This window comes from Pezoporus wallicus, unplaced genomic scaffold, assembly GCF_028554395.1.
Source record: "Pezoporus wallicus isolate ANWC-B61680 ecotype Strahan unplaced genomic scaffold, APGP_CSIRO_Pwel_v1 contig_227, whole genome shotgun sequence".
NCBI classification, from domain to species: Eukaryota; Metazoa; Chordata; class Aves; order Psittaciformes; family Psittacidae; genus Pezoporus; species Pezoporus wallicus.
In genome coordinates this window covers 9,804,309-9,817,136 of record NW_026635704.1, presented here as the reverse complement: position 1 = coordinate 9,817,136, position 12,828 = coordinate 9,804,309, and positions in this window count along the sequence as shown.

Here is a 12,828-nt window from a genome sequence, read left to right as displayed (position 1 = left end):
AAACTTCTATGGGCTGGTGCAAAGCAAAACACATTCATGGCTGTTTCTGCTGTAGATATCATGCTTGCTTGGGCAGGGATCTTACTGGGTGTCCAAAGCAGGAGAGACGAGAATTGCTGAGCTGTGGGAGAAGAAATTGCTGCAGATATGGTGCTGTAGACTTTGCCAGTGGCATGGGTTCCCACTGAGCATCATACCAAACCATTACTTTTGCATGGATGACAGGGAGCAGCATAGGGTGCTCACTTTAAGATTCAAAGTGTAAAGCAGTTCCAAGATGCTCACAATTAAAAATCTTATGGCCATACGGGCTACCATGTTGGTTGCATCCAACAGGTGAGCCAGATGTCTCTAATCTAATGATCTCTTTCTTGTTGGTTCATTTAATTTTTGTGTGATGCTTGATCTTACACAACCTTCACCCTTGTTTATGGGACCAATGGTCTGCTTGCTTAGAAAAGTAAGTGGCTCAGAGTTTAGTAACAAATAGATGGCACTTTGGTGGCCCAGGCACTTTGGCAAGATCAAATCCTGTAGCCACACGGTCAAACACATCAAATCATGTAGCAACACCTCCACAAGGTGAATTATGTCCTTCTGTTCAAATAACGGGCAGAGACTAAGTGGAAACATAACTGTCTTTGCAGCCAGTGAGACAGATCAGCAGCATCTGGAAGCCAAAAAACATGCTAAGACATATTTAATTGAGGGAAAAGCCCACCTTTCAGAGTCATTCATACCTTTGTTTTCCAGAAAACAGCAGTTAAATGTTTCCTTTTGACTTGACTGTCATCCTTGTCTCCTCTTGTTGCTCCCCATGCTTTAATTGTTTAATGATTGATGCAGAACTATTTTGATTTTCTTAATTACATTTGCGAACCCACATTTGATTTGGTGGCTAGGTCATCATTCCTGATGCATTTAAGATTTATTTTGCTTCATTCATCCTTTGACGTGTTTTATTTCCCAACACCTTTGTTCTTTTGGCTTAATTCAGTATAATTAATTTTCTGGCATAAAATGAAAGATCATGCTTTTGATTAGACATTAGCTTCTTGGTGGGTTATTTGTAAACTTTTCAACCTTATCCACAGCTTTTCCTAATCAGTGTCTGACTTTTTTGACTTCTGCTTTCCTTCTTATAGTAATATCTGCACACAAAGCCATCTTCAAAGTCTTTCAGGCATTTTCCACTCATTGCGGAGTCTGTCTCCTTCAGAAACTCTTACTTCTCTTACAACATATGGAGGGTCAGATGGGGTTTTAGAGCTTCTTTCAACAGTGCCTTGTTATTACAATACGTGTTGCTTTGGTATTCACAGGCTGTGGCATCAGCAGAAGAATTACTTGCCCGTTTTCAGATATGACAGCTTATGTTTTTAGCGTTCAAAGGGGAAGTCTGAATTGACTTACCATCAATGAAAGCCAATCAGTCTTTTACCCTATTTGCATCTGGCTTTCAAATCCTAAGAGTCTCTCTTCTCTCAATGATAGCATGTTTTCAGAATCTTTCAACACTTCCTTAATTGCTAAAATTTGCAAACAAGAGAAACACCCATGCCTAGCTGTCTGCCAGTAGTTCCCTTGGTCTGGCTTTTTCAATCTGTTGTCTTCTAGTGCTTCCCTCCTCAGATTTTCAAGGGGAATGGTGGAGAAAATTAAAGGGTTATCCAGAGGTTACATTCAGCTGTTTGTTCAGTAGATTCCTGGCTCACTTGGTTGTTCAAAGGAGTGCCTGAACATATGAATGATGTTGTTACATTGCCCATATTTATTTAACACACAGAGTTTCTCTGGGTTAGCTCCTGTCAGGCTGAGAAAGGCAAGAGTCAGTTTGAAAACCTTCAAGACTTTCTTGCAGGAGCAACTGCTTATTGTCCTCCTTTCCTGAATTTCCTTTTCTTGTTTGCTTGCTCTGAATATAGGATGGATCAGAGCTTTGGAAGCTTGACAAATATTAATCAGTCTGCTCAGCCCATAGCACAACTCTTTGCTTATTTCACTCGCTAGATGCTATTTGGTGCTTCTGTTGTATTTAATTTACTAAGCAAGAGCTTTTGTTAAAGATCAGATATACTTGTGCTATTTTATCTGGCAACAGACGCTTGAGCTTTTCTCAGCATGAGATACCCAATGGCTTGGAATCAGGGATGTATTTCTACTGTTACTTAATTTGGTCTGAGTTGGCCTAAACCTTTGTCCAAGAAATGTGTTCTTTCTACACCCTTTGTGGGCAGTGTTATCATTGTTCGCAGTGTAAGCCATGAACTGGTGGCATGTATTTTTATTGCAGAATAGGTCAAACCCAGCAGGGAAAGATCACACAGTTTTGCATTATTATTTTTTCTGTGGTCATAGCCTTGGTGACTCTGCCTCTTTCAAGAACATGCCAAGTAGCTGAACCCTTTCTATGTTTTCAGTTAACCACAAGAGGCTCCTTTGAGTTTGGAGAACACCCAAGAGATTTAATGCAAAGACAACACAGTGACACCTGGGGAGGGCTCTTTGGAGCCAGGCCTGGCAACAGCACTGGCCAGCAGCAGATGACTGGGAAAAAGTGTAAGACAAGTGCAGTGGTATGGTGACTTTTCTTTGACATAGTTTCCTGGCCTTGAGTGTCTGCTGCCCCAGCACTTCTTAGCTAAAAGTGAGTCTTGACATCCAACAGCTTTGGGTGGCTTTTTACTGTATTATTCGTGTAATTAGCTTTTTGAGCCCATGTAAATGTCCAACATGCAGAGAATACTGGCAGGGGAGTTTGATTTCTTAACTACACATTGTTTAAAGAGATATTGTATTTTCTCCTTTTGAGCCTGTTTCATTTAAACTCATGACAGAAAAATAAATGACCTGTTTCTTCACCTTCTCCCCGCAACCCTAGAGGCCCACCCTACAGAGTTCTGCTGCAGACCTTTCACTCCTGTGGTCTTTCTCAGTAAAGGAAAGAGGTTACTACTGAGCAACACAGACCATCCTTCCCACCAGATCCCCAATGGCCTACCCATGTGGCACAGGGAGTACAGTGTGGCAGATCTCGCTTTGGCTCACAAGGGGATGGTACGTCCTCAAGGTGTGACACAGCACAGTCCCACGCAGAGACACTATGTAGTATCCCCAAAGCAAAACAGCCAGGTTAGCACTGCCTCTCGCAAGGGCTAATTAACTCAGGACTAATTAATAACATCATACCACACTGACACAGCCATCCAGAGCTTGCTCTCTAGCTGCTTGCTTGGGGATCTCCTCACAGTGTGGGTTTCAGAATAGATACATCCTCGGGACATTGCCTCTCATGTAGCCCAGAAGCTGGGGGGCTGTGACATTGTAGCCTTGATTATCTACTCGTTTACAGTACTTTTAGCTCTGAACATCTTTCCTCAAGTTATTGGAGTTACAGTGGCTATCTTACCAGTGCAACACATGGGAAAAATCAGGTACGAAAAGCACGTGGCATGTGCATGTGTATGCATACTTGTATGGGTTCGTGTGTGTACAACTTATGGACTGCAAAATAACATTGAAGTCACAAATTCAATAAGCTAGAAGACTTATTTGCAACTGACTGTGTGTAGGATAAAGATCTCTCAGTTGTGTATTCAGGCACCCAAGTTTCTTCAGGACCACAGCCTCAGTGGGTGCGTAAGGAGGACATTGACCATACAATGAGCAGTAGCTTAGTGTTTTCCTTTACTCTGGGTGCTAAGCTGGCAGGTGGAGGTGCCATTTGCTGCACACTGTTCAAACCCATCACCACTTCCACAGATGGAAGTATTAATTTCGCCTGGACCTGTGTTTGGTGCTACTGCCCACGGGATCAGTGCAGTGCACAACTGGCACAAACAAACGATGCTGGCTCTTGCATCCTGGGAGCTGAGGGAGACAGCCTTCGCTGAGGCAGCAGGTAGGCATTTTCAATTCCCTTTTGACTTGTGAACCGCTAAATCCTTTCCCCTGGAGGAGCAGATCATGTATAATGAATTTAAACCTACTGAAAATACTTCTGTTTCATTTTTGTGTACCACTGGAATCCATCCATTGGCCCAGCCAAACCCAATCTCTCCTACCTGCCCCTTGACCATTGTTTACACTCAAGTCCTACAGTCCAGGACCAGTCTCCATCTTCCAGAGCCTGCATATCTTTCCTAAGCACAATTTTCCTTTGCCCAGACGTTCCCAAGGTCATTTGAAGGCAGTGTCCAAATGTGCTCTTCTAGCTTTAACCAATATCCCTATTTCCTATCCCAGACATCCCTCCCATTATGAACACCCTTCTGACCTCATTTACACCCAGAGAACAGATACACACTGAAGTAATTTGCCAAATCAGAGCTACACATTGGCCCATTGCCGTAGTTTGGGTGCTGCAGGTGAAGCTCAAAAACAACTGTGGCCTGAATGCAGCACAGTGCACCCCCAGGATGCTGCTTTCCTGTACTGAGGTGTTATATATTTAAACAATTTGAAGTTAATGAAGAGTATTGGCTTGGAACTAAATCCGGAATCTCACACATCTGTGTTCCCATCCTAGAAAAGAAGCAGTTTGAAGAATGCCTGAAGCTAAACACATTATTTTGTACCTTGCTAAAAAGTTGGGTTTTTTTCTTCTCTTTTAACCTAGATGCCTATGAACATCTCTTTAAAATGCGGGGTGATTTTTTAACTGATAATGAAAATTATTATTTTGTATGCAGTTTAACTTCATTCTAACATCAGACTGCATAATTTAAAGAGAGTTTTCTTCATATACATAACATCATAACATTGCAAGACTCTAAAGTCTCTAGCGTATTTAAATGCCTGTTGGTGAGGGCTCGCTTTAGATCCAAATCTCCAGCGTCCCAAGCATGCTACTTGAGCCTCATGATAGCAAAAACTAGTTTCAATGGAATCTTCTCCAGCAGGCAGGTTAGGTTTTGCTTACCCTGTTTTAAATCAGATATGCTGTATTTTTATGTCTGCAATGAAAATGGCTTTGATCACACCTTTTCATGTCACTTTCACCTAAGCACTTTCAGATGTTGCCAAACCCCAATGATTTGTTCAAAGGTCTTAAAGAATGGGGAAAAACTGCATCATCAGATTTTCAGACATACAATTGTCAGGTCTGATTTGCAATTTGTACTTGACATCATATTCATTATGGGCCACTTCATTTTTACCTACAAACCTGACATGTTTTGTTCCAAAATGATAAAAAATATGGAGGTTTTCTTTTTCTTTTCTTAGCTTACAGTGGCACAAGTAATACAGTACAGCGTTAATAGCATCTTGGTGAAGGAAAAACACGCTCACAGGTTTGACACAAACAAAAGATGGTCTTTCCCTACCCAAAACGTATCTATGCTGTGTAGCTCATTACCACAGGATATAGGGGAAGGTAAAAGGCTATGTGGGTTAAAAGAAAAAAAAAATTATGAAAATTCATAGAACAAAATGATCAAGTGTTTAATATGAAAGTACCAGCTCGCTGAGGAGGTCTGTGAGCTACAGAATGCTGCAGCTGGCAAAAGCCATCGGTCACCAATCAGTACGTAAGGGACATATGCTACACGAACCCTTCATCTAGCCAAACTACCACTGTTCTCCTGTCCTTCTGATTCTACGGTAATGAAAGTACGGTTTCAAGCCTGATCCATACAATGGTGAATTGGAAAAGTGGACTGAATTATCAGATAAAATTTAAAATAAAATAATCAAGGAATTCTTTGCCTATATTGAAGCAGCACAGCGGCTATATGAACATGTAAGGATCTGAACAGCAAAAGCAAACCCTCTAAAGTGCTTTTAATGTGCAGGGAGCAAAGAGAGAGCTGCATACACCTGACAGTGACACAGAGATGGTAAGCAAGCAAGAAGCTGCTAATGGCATGCTGCTTGTGGGTGAGCAGGAGGAGTGGATGTGATTGAATTAGCAGAGCTGTAAGATACATAAAAATAAAACAAAACAAACACAGCACACTACAAATATCAGCAGGGAAGGCTTAATTCAAGCTTCCCTATTTCCCCAAGTGGAAAAACATTGCTGTAGTTCTGCATTTTGTCAGCACCCATACAATGAAGCTAAAGGGAATAAAATTTGCTAGAGGAAGGAGGAAGCTGGATGAGGCAGGGCACTGGAGGTGACAAGGATGTGCAAAATTTCCCATCTTTGGCCCATCTGTGCCATGTTGCATGCTGAAATTTCTCTCCCACCACAACATGCTAATGGCATCTACATCTACAGTGGTAGCGGAGGCTGGAATGGGGCTGCTAAGAGCAAACTCAGTTTCATCTTTGTCTCTTTGCAGGAGAATCTCTTTGGGATAGATTCATGCTTGGTCTCACCTATCCTTTAGAAACCAATGTTCACAGCGTCTTTGAAGAACAGTAATCATTTAGAGGATCTCTGCCATGCTGCAGCTGCTTTGAAATACGATAAGTAATTACAATTAACTAACACTGTATAAACATCTGTATAAAGAGATGCACATCATTCATCACAGATGGATGAGGACATATTCCATTGCAGGGTATCTTTCCTGAAAGACTGGGCTACAAATAAGAAAACCATTGTTCTCATGTTGTAATAAAAACTCCACAGATTCCTCATCCTGCCCTATAATGTGTGGCATTGACAGATATAAAACAGAGAAGCCAGAACAAAAAACGATATTAGGATTCCCTGCAATGCTTTCATTTTGGTAGGAGGGTATCCATAATACCTGGGGAATGTTTAGGGTTGGTTGATGAATGTGCAAGGCAAGGCTTTCAGATAAGGCTGCTCTGTATTAAAGCATGGTGAAAACAGTTGGGTTTAGAGGTTCATATCACATGTAGTGGTTTGGACATGGCAGAGCTACTCCTTCTGCAAGACCCAGATCTGGGAGGAGTGAGGGTCACTAGTTCATCAGGTGCATCCCGCAGTGCACTGAGGTGGCCCTTTGTGACTAGAATGTTGCATCAACCCAAAGGTACCCTTTCCCTCATGGCAATTTGGAAGGGTCATATGGAAAGGTGACTCCTCTCTAAACTGATGAGGCTGAGATGGAAGTGGAAGTCACCGCGTGTGAAGAGCTCGACACAGAGCGAAGATGTGTGGTTCCTTTTCCTGTGAACCATTTATCAAAACAGCATTGATCAGGATATTTCTATTCAAGAGCCATGATATGAAACTTGGAAAAAAAAACCCATGGAGAATCACCTTTTGTGAGCTCACTTGCTTTACTTAAGTTGGTAGATCTGTATCCGTCTCTGTTGGTAAATAGCCACTGTCATCAAGTACCTTGAATTCCTTGAAGACATGTGCTTTGGTGTTTGCTAAAGTTCAGCCACCTATGGCATTTGCTTATGTCTAAAAACATTTACACATACTCAATGATTGTAGCAGAAGTTCACTGCCAGCTATAAACACAATATGATCCTCTGTGAACAAGGACGACCAGCAGACTGCTTCATGACTGTGGATCTAGGCTGAGACATAATTAATTTAGTGTGAAAACCTTTTCCAGACTTTTCAAGGCTGCAGCCACAGAGAAGTAGAATAAAGCTGCACTATGATGGCGGCTGGCCGTTGTACTTACCGTGTCCCTATCCCACCAGCCACTAATTGCAAGCTATTCGTAACAGCATGGAAAGAGGCATCCCTTGAGTGCATGAAGCTGAGCATCTGTTTCTGCAGCTGCCAGTCAGGCGGTGTCACCTGTGCGCCGTTCCTCCAGCTTCCACCAAGGAGCAGCCGCAGCAGAGGCAGGGGCTTTGCTCCCACGGAGGCTGGTGGGAGCTGCCGGTGCAACCCTTCATCAGTGTGATGAAATGGTTCATGAGCTGGCCCCAAACGTGTGTGTGGAAAGAGTGTGAGTTGCTGCATGTGTTTATTGCTATTTCTGACATAGGCAGGCTCCTTCGCAAAACTAATCACACAGGAAGGGAAAGCAGAGTAATGGCTTACTGAAATCTCCTGCTGTACATTAAAAATATAGGGCACAAGAGTCACTAGCTTGAGTATTCCCCCCCCCCCAGGTTTAAGACCAAAGCTCTCTGAGATGAAGAAAGGTGATTTCTTGGCCTCTCCTGCACTCCACAGCACCAGCAGCTGCACAAGAGGTTGGAGAGGTGCTTTGCCCGGTGGAACTGGGATTTCAGCATTGTTTATGCAAGCGTGCATCTCGCATACATTAGACGCTGTGGAGATGAGCACAAACCCAGTGCATGTGAGTACGCGGGCACCCTGACCAGGCATGGAGAAGCACATGTGAAGATGCTGCACAACACTGCTCTTACAACCCATGACCCGACAGCATGGCTTGTGTTCCCGGCACAGAGCTGGCCCCAGTCCTTGAATTTAGCAGCCTGCTGCCTCCACCCTCACAGACTTCAGCTGGCATCTGGATCTCTGTGACTGCCCCCTGAAGGGGAGTCCAAGCTCCTGGCTCAGTTTCTGTGCAGCCCAATTAATATTGTTAATTGCCATGGTCACTTTCCAAGGGGATCCAAGAAAACAAGATGAACCCCAAAATGAACCCTGCTAGATTTCTTTTAATCAATAGTGCCTGCTCCATGGGACACAGAGTTTGAGAGGCAGAGCTTGTCTGGTACAAATAGTCATTCCTTAGTGTCATTGACCTGGCCAGGGCTTCAGGAAAGAATGAGCTACAGTGGCTCCAAAAATAACCTTTAAAAAGTCTCCTGGTATCTGTTAAGAAAGTACAACAGAAACGTAGTGGTCTGGTCCTCCAAAAAATAAAATAGAAACTGAAGAAAGATGTATTTCCTTTTTTTCTCCATTATTTCTCTCTTAAGTCTTTTTTTCCTTCTTCCACATTGAACTAACCGATACTTACCAGAAATGAGTCATTCAGCAATATTTATCAGTCCATTGGATGGCCTGTTCAATCTAACAAGTGGAAACAGATCCCATAGGGTCAATCTACTCCATAGGACCAGAGGCACATGTAAGCGTCTGGGTCAGGGGACCCAGACACAGTCTTCAGGAAATGGTCAGGAGCTTATCTTCTCTTACCTCCCTCAGTCTTGCACCCTTGTTTCTACTGTAAGGGGATTCGAATGACCAGGCCAGAGATTGCTGTAGCATCCTCCAACCAGGACCTCAATGTGGTTGACAAGAAGGCCAGAGCTCATGGTCAAGCTAATATCTATTGTATTCACAGCCCTAGGTAGACCACACTGTCCCCCAAAGCTAACCCTTTTTTAGGCAGTGTCTCTCTGAACATCCTATCTAACCACAGTGACAGCAGTTTTGCACACTGGGAAACGCTTGCTTTTCCAACTGATGACGCAATAACATTTTCCCTTTAGAAATCTCACCTTACCCTGCTCATCCTGAATTTGTGTTTGTAATAAAAGACCCTGAATTGATTGGGTATTTGCTCTGGCCATTCAGATCACTCCGGAAATCCCTTGATTTGTCAGTGAAATGGTTAACAAGCCATGTGTGGAAGGGGATGAATTAGCCGTTGGAGTGAACTGCCAGTACAGGCAGGGGCAAGAGGAAAGACAGGGGGACGTAGGACTTCCTGCCTCCTCTTGTGCTTTTGAGCTGCGGGCTTCACTGTCCTCAGTCTCTTGCAGTCCCAGCCTGTGCCCCAGCAGCTAGCCTGTTTTCTGGGCAGCAGACAATGGAAACCAGTCAGGGGAACTGCCGTAATCCCTAACTGACAGCTTCTGTCACCTCTGTCGTTTTCCCCTAGAATGACAGGTTGCTAGAGAGGGACATCTGCCAGTGTGAAAAGAAATGATGGGGGGCTCTCACTCCAGACCTTGTGCAGTTTCCTGGCTGGGGTCCCAAGGAGGTTGCAGCCTTTGCAGCCCGGCTGCAGCCATGAGAGGTCTTGTCTCCGAAGTCGGATACACAGCCGGCAGTGCTTCCTATGCTCCTTTTGTTCCACCCTCATTTCCTGGCCTGCAACGCTGTGCTCCGTGGGGACGTTGCACATATCAAAAATGCAGGGTGAAGTTGTCTAGAAATGGAGACAGGTTGTTTTTGGCAGGAGGCCCTTGAGCCAGAAACATTTTACCAGAAGAAATATGGTCGATATTTATGGAAAATAGGATTCAACTTTCAATGGGGCTTATGTTCATAAGTCACTTAAGGCCCTTCTGAAAATCCCACCAATAATTCTTAAATTAAACAAGTCAGCATTTCCATGCAAGCTGAAGAACGGAGCGCTGTGTCCCACTTATGGATCTGAGCTAAGCAACTGAAGAGCCAAAGAAATCTTCAGAGGCTTGGTATGATCACGGAGTGCTTGTACATTTTTTTATGTGCAGTATGTGACATGCATCACTCAGATGAGCCCAAAGAGCCATTGAATTCCAGTGAGCACTAGAGAGACCTTGGCAAAATGTGTCATCTGGCCTCTTGTACTCACAGTGCAAGATTTAATGACCACTGATTCATATTCAGGCTGGATTGCAATAATTTTCAGAAAATGTCTGGAGTGATAAAGGGCTCTGCCATTAGGAATATATCTTCACAAGACTTAGTCCCAAACCCTGATGGTTCCTGTTTTCAACTGATGGTACAAAATATCCCATTAGAGTAGATTTAAGTTTTCTTTGGGCATTTCTGCAGGATGTTACATCAAGTCCAGAAAATCCTAAGCCAAGCCAGATCAAGCCAGTTACTAAAATCAGCCGTCAGACCACCACAAGCATATGCAAGACATCAAAGGAGGCTGGGGACTGACTGGATGGGGAGAAGCTCTGTCTAAAAGGACCTGGGGTTCCTGGTGGACCTCAGACTGAGCATGAATGTGCAGTGCACGCTGGCAGCAAGGAAGGCGAACAACATCCTGGGCTGTGCTAACAGGAGCACAGTAAGGGTGGCAGTGGAAATTATTACTTCCCTTTACTTGGTGCTTGTTGGAGCACAGCTGAAATACGGTACATGATTTTGACCCACTTGCCCCATTGCAAGAAATATGGTGAACTGAGAGATCAGTGGAGGCCACAAGGACAGTCAGGGCTGGACCACTTGCTGTGGGAATGGGGCTGGTTCAACCTGTAGATGAGAGAGCTTTGGGATCATCTAATAGTTGCCTGCCTAAACCCTGAACCGCTGCAATAATCCCATATGGTCAAGAGCATTATCAGCTGCAATTGTCATAAAAGCCCCTGAAATCCCAGACTGGAGTCACCCACCCAACTATTAATGGGGTAAATTTCAGGAAGCTGTCACTCTTTGCTGGTAGACTGCTTAATGAAACAACAAAACTGCTCCTCTGCTTAAGACATAAAATGGAGAAAGTGATGGAAAAGAATGCTTGCAATTATTACAGTTGGTAAAATGACTTCTTAGACCCCACAGAGCACAAAGTTCTTCAGAGTATGAGTTAAGGGGGCATGAAGCAAAGTTTTGAGGGCTCCCCTCAGCTTTGAGACCACCTCCAGTGGCAAACTGGGTTAATAGTATTGTCCCAGAAGCACGTAAGGGCAGTTAACGTGAAAGGTAGCATAACAGGATCCAGTCTTTCTGAAGACCATGAGAAAAAAGTTCCTCCAGCTCTTCTAATAATCAGCGGTGGTCAAATACTTAAAATACCTGCCAGATGTTTCAAACAATGAACAGAAGGGGATATTGAAGTCAGGAGCTGATGGACATAAATTAGTATTTGTAGCTGTATAAGAGTGCTCTCCAGTGGTAACAGTACTCTTTCCCTTGTGTAATTCAGACTGCGTATTAAGGAAGAAAGAGCCCACTGGTTGAACATGAATGGCTTTGGTAATCTTGGCAAGAGTTGCCTGGATAAATAAACTCATGACTGTGAAACTATGGTCTAAAGCAGCAAAGATCTGGGGATGTTTTACAAAAAGAATCAAAATGATTCAGAGGGGGAAAAGAAAGAATTAAGTTAAAAATTGGATATATTACTTTTGAAACTGAGAGTGGGAAGCCAGAAAAGGTTTCAGATGAGAAAGATGTCACAGTTCTAGAAAAAAATCTATAGAGATGGTGACTTTTCTCATAGTATCTGTAGTACCAGCGGGTAGCTTCCACACAACAAAAAAAAAACCCCACCATAGTGCACTTTGTCAGACCTTAGAGTACAAGTGACAGAACATACCACCCAAAAAGCATAAAACAGAAAGCATGCAGCTGAAGTGACAGTTGTTGTCCTTCGCTGTGACTACTGGGGATGTAAAAAAAGTGGACTGTTCCACAAGCTGCTGAGAAAGAAGAGATGCCCTTTGAAATCTCAAGCCCGCACCAATGAGCAAGAAGAAGAAACAGTGGGCAGACAGAAAAAAAGAGACCCTGTGGATGTAGCAAGTGGGACTTCAACTCAGTTAGTAGTCAGCACTTTAAGAAAAGGGCAAGGAGGAAATGCACAGTATCTGTGGAGAAGGAGGAAAGAAACGAGGACTGCGGTTTTGGAATTTCTTGAATACTTTGAAGAACAGGAAGATGTCCATAGCAGATAGGCTATACCAGGAACTGTTTTCAGTGCAGCTGGCTATCACAAGTCAGTAGAAAGATAGGGTAATGGTATATTTTTCTCTCAGATTTGTTGCCCATGAGTTAGGGACTCTACAGGACAAAGATAATGCCATAACTTGGAGCAGGTGAAATGAAAACTTCAAATAGATGAGCTGAGGCAAAAAGGCCAGCAACAGATTAAGTCATGGGTCATACCACCACTCTTTTGCTAGATACATCCTGTTCTAGCAAATTTGCATGATCCAATAATCACATTTGCCCTTACACTCAAATGAAAAGTAAAGCATATCTAAGAGGAGAAAATAAAATCTTAGGAAAATTTCCATTGACATATTAGGTGAGGCAGGTATGGGCACTGCTCCTGATATCAGAACACTCTTTCTTTTTGGAGA